The following is a 4,405-nucleotide window of genomic DNA, read 5'->3' as shown; positions in this document are numbered from 1 at the left end:
GGCCGTCCTCTGTCCTACTGCGCCCATCAACCTGCAGTTTGCCGACAGACAACCCCAGACCTAAACCCACGGCCTCCTCTGTCCTACTGCGCCCATCAACCTGCAGTTTGCCGACAGACAACCCTAGACCTAAACCCACGGCCGTCCTCTGTCCTACTGCGCCCATCAACCTGCAGTTTGCCGACAGACAACCCGAGACCTAAACCCACGGCCTCCTCTGTCCTACTGCGCCCATCAACCTGCAGTTTGCCGACAGACAACCCGAGACCTAAACCCACGGCCGTCCTCTGTCCTACTGCGCCCATCAACCTGCAGTTTGCCGACAGACAACCCTAGACCTAAACCCACGGCCTCCTCTGTCCTACTGCGCCCATCAACCTGCAGTTTGCCGACAGACAACCCTAGACCTAAACCCACGGCCTCCTCTGTCCTACTGCGCCCATCAACCTGCAGTTTGCCGACAGAAAACCCTAGACCTAAACCCACGGCCGTCCTCTGTCCTACTGCGCCCATCAACCTGCAGTGTGCCGACAGACAACCCGAGACCTAAACCCACGGCCGTCCTCTGTCCTACTGCGCCCATCAACCTGCAGTTTGCCGACAGACAACCCTAGACCTAAACCCACGGCCGTCCTCTGTCCTACTGCGCCCATCAACCTGCAGTTTGCCGACAGACAACCCTAGACCTAAACCCACGGCCGTCCTCTGTCCTACTGCGCCCATCAACCTGCAGTTTGCCGACAGACAACCCTAGACCTAAACCCACGGCCGTCCTCTGTCCTACTGCGCCCATCAACCTGCATTTTGCCGACAGACAACCCTAGACCTAAACCCACGGCCGTCCTCTGTCCTACTGCGCCCATCAACCTGCAGTTTGCCGACAGACAACCCTAGACCTAAACCCACGGCCTCCTCTGTCCTGCTGCAGTGTGCCGACAGACAACCCCAGACCTAAACCCACGGCCTCCTCTGTCCTGCTGCAGTGTGCCGACAGACAACCCCAGACCTAAACCCACGGCCTCCTCTGTCCTGCTGCAGTGTGCCGACAGACAACCCTAGACCTAAACCCACGGCCTCCTCTGTCCTGCTGCAGTGTGCCGACAGACAACCCCAGACCTAAACCCACGGCCTCCTCTGTCCTGCTGCAGTGTGCCGACAGACAACCCCGGACCTAAACCCACGGCCTCCTCTGTCCTGCTGCAGTGTGCCGACAGACAACCCCAGACCTAAACCCACGGCCTCCTCTGTCCTGCTGCAGTGTGCCGACAGACAACCCTAGACCTAAACCCACGGCCTCCTCTGTCCTGCTGCAGTGTGCCGACAGACAACCCCAGACCTAAACCCACGGCCTCCTCTGTCCTGCTGCAGTGTGCCGACAGACAACCCCAGACCTAAACCCACGGCCTCCTCTGTCCTGCTGCAGTGTGCCGACAGACAACCCCAGACCTAAACCCACGGCCTCCTCTGTCCTGCTGCAGTGTGCCGACAGACAACCCCAGATCTAAACCCACGTTCTCCTCTGTCCTGCTGCAGTGTGCCGACAGACAACCCCAGACCTAAACCCACGGCCTCCTCTGTCCTGCTGCAGTGTGCCGACAGACAACCCCAGACCTAAACCCACGGCCTCCTCTGTCCTGCTGCAGTGTGCCGACAGACAACCCCAGACCTAAACCCACGGCCTCCTCTGTCCTGCTGCAGTGTGCCGACAGACAACCCTAGACCTAAACCCACGGCCTCCTCTGTCCTGCTGCAGTGTGCCGACAGACAACCCCAGACCTAAACCCACGGCCTCCTCTGTCCTGCTGCAGTGTGCCGACAGACAACCCCAGACCTAAACCCACGGCCTCCTCTGTCCTGCTGCAGTGTGCCGACAGACAACCCTAGACCTAAACCCACGGCCTCTCTGTCCTGCTGCAGTGTGCCGACAGACAACCCTAGACCTAAACCCACGGCCTCCTCTGTCCTGCTGCAGTGTGCCGACAGACAACCCTAGACCTAAACCCACGGCCTCCTCTGTCCTGCTGCAGTGTGCCGACAGACAACCCTGGGCAGATACAGTGTTTCCCTCCTTTCCTCTCCTTATCTCTCCAGTCAGGAGGTAAACGGGGGAATCACAGACAGACTGTCGTAAGGCGGGTTTATACCGTCCTGTACCCAGATGCTATTGTTCTGTGTCAACAGCCTCTAAGATACAGGATGTACACAGACCCTATGTGTCAGCTCTTTATATATCTATATATACAATATAAATACTTGTTTCATTTACAACTTTTCTATGTCCTGTTATCAACTGACTTCAGCACAGTGTCTGGCTGTGGATTGGCTGCAGTGTCTGGCTGTGGATTGGCTGCAGTGTCTGGCTGTGGATTGGCTGCAGTGTCTGGCTGTGGATTGGCTGCAGTGTTTGAATGGAATGTTGGCAGATTATTTTTTTTATTTTTTTATACCAAAAAATCTAGGAATTGTTCCTCTAAAACTAGCTAACAAACAACCTGTGCAGTTTATATCTACAGAATGCATTGCTTTACAGACTGTTTAATTTGTTATTTGATTAAAGTGTTCTTTTTACGACGATGGATGATTTAAAAAGTTGTCATGACGATTTAAAGTTGGTTTATAGTCAACAGTGTTGTCAGATATGTGCTGGTCATTTTTGACTAACGAGCTAGCAACTAACCAAAACCATCGTTTATAATGTTGCTTTTAGTTGCCTGGCTCGTCAGATTGACGTTATCCTAAATACATTTATTTTTTATTTTTATGGATTTGTTTATTTGGTGTTTAAAATAGACTAGCTATGCAATTTCAAACAGAGACTGGAATAACCTGTTTGTTTAGGTTACAAATGAGCACACAGAAACTAACCCAGTGCACTTCTTCAAATCTCTTACAATCCTTATAAGCTCAAAAGGTATTTAAAAAAATAAATAATTGTCTGACTGACCTTGAATTGTTCAAACTGTTTTTGGGGGGTTTCTTCCTGGACTTGTTTCCTGGTGACGTGAGAGACCGTGCCTGTTGTTTTATACTGTATGTAGGAAGCACCGCAGAGAGACCGTAGTTCAGAAGAAAGGCTTGTCGAAGGGCAGAGAAATACATCAACCGTAGGTTCCTTCTGTTTGATGAGGAAGAAGGTTTTTAATAGAGATTCCAGATCTGGAAACCTCATGGAAAAGGGATTCAGAAAGAGTCTTGTTGTCTTGTGTGTCGCTCTGAGCAGTGAAATGAGTCTGCCGGCAAAAGGTGCCAGGGTCTAACCGCGTCTCCCTGTTTTAACTTCGTAGGGAAGAGAATTGGATGTTCGTCTATGATTAGTAGACTATTGGCCCGACCAGTTTCTATAAATTCCACGTTAACTAATTGAGATGGTGGTTCCATGTCCACGAATAAAGTCACTTCCTGTTGAGTTCCGTATTCTGTCTTGTGTCCCAAGTTTGACCTTTTCATCTGGGCCCCTCTCTCTGCACCCTCTAAACCTCTGTTTACACATGTTACTTTTCATCTGGGCCCCTCTCTCCACACCCTCTAAACCAATGTTTACACATGTTACTTTTAATCTGGGCCCCTCTCTCCGCACCCTCTAAACCTCTGTTAACACAGGTTACTTTTCATCTGGGCCCCTCTCTCCGCACCCTCTAAACCACTGTTTACACATGTTACTTTTAATCTGGGCCCCTCTCTCTGTTAACACAGGTTACTTTTCATCTGGGCCCCTCTCTCCGCACCCTCTAAACCACTATTTACACATGTTACTTTTCATCTGGGCCCCTCTCTCCGCACCACATGTTACTTTTAATCTGGGCCCCTCTCCGCACCCTCTAAACCTCTGTTAACACAGGTTACTTTTCATCTGGGCCCCTCTCTCCGCTTTTCATCCCTCTAAACCACTAAACCTCTGTTAACACAGGTTACTTTTCATCTGGGCCCCTCTCTCCAAACACCACATCTAAACCAATGTTTACACATGTTACTTTTAATCTGGGCCCTCTCTCCGCACCCTCTAAACCTCTGTTAACACAGGTTACTTTTCATCTGGGCCCCTCTCTCCGCACCCTCTAAACCACTATTTACACATGTTACTTTTCATCTGGGCCCCTCTCTCCGCACCCTCTAAACCACTATTTACACATGTTACTTTTCATCTGGGCCCCTCTCTCCGCACCCTCTAAACCACTATTTACACATGTTACTTTTCATCTGGGCCCCTCTCTCCACACCCTCTAAACCACTTGTTACTGGAATTGTTGTAATTTCAACTAAGCCACACCCTCCTCGCTCATGCTGGAATTAAGAGATCTGCTGGACACCGAAACATTGATTATTTAGAAGGGACCCTCCCCCCCTTATAATACACTGGGAGATTAACATGGCAGAATACACTGGGAGATAAACATGTCATTATAAT

At 50.6% G+C, this 4,405-nt stretch overlaps 1 pseudogene; it reads left to right on the top strand.

The window, feature by feature from the left end:
• Positions 1 to 1,871, top strand: part of LOC135543111 (cytochrome P450 27C1-like) — a 36,483-nt pseudogene extending 34,612 nt beyond the window's left edge.
• Positions 1,872 to 4,405: the final 2,534 nt, after the last annotated feature.

The sequence above is a fragment of the Oncorhynchus masou genome, chromosome 7 (assembly GCF_036934945.1).
Source record: "Oncorhynchus masou masou isolate Uvic2021 chromosome 7, UVic_Omas_1.1, whole genome shotgun sequence".
NCBI lineage: Eukaryota > Metazoa > Chordata > Actinopteri > Salmoniformes > Salmonidae > Oncorhynchus > Oncorhynchus masou.
This window is presented reverse-complemented; position numbering and strand designations above follow the sequence as displayed.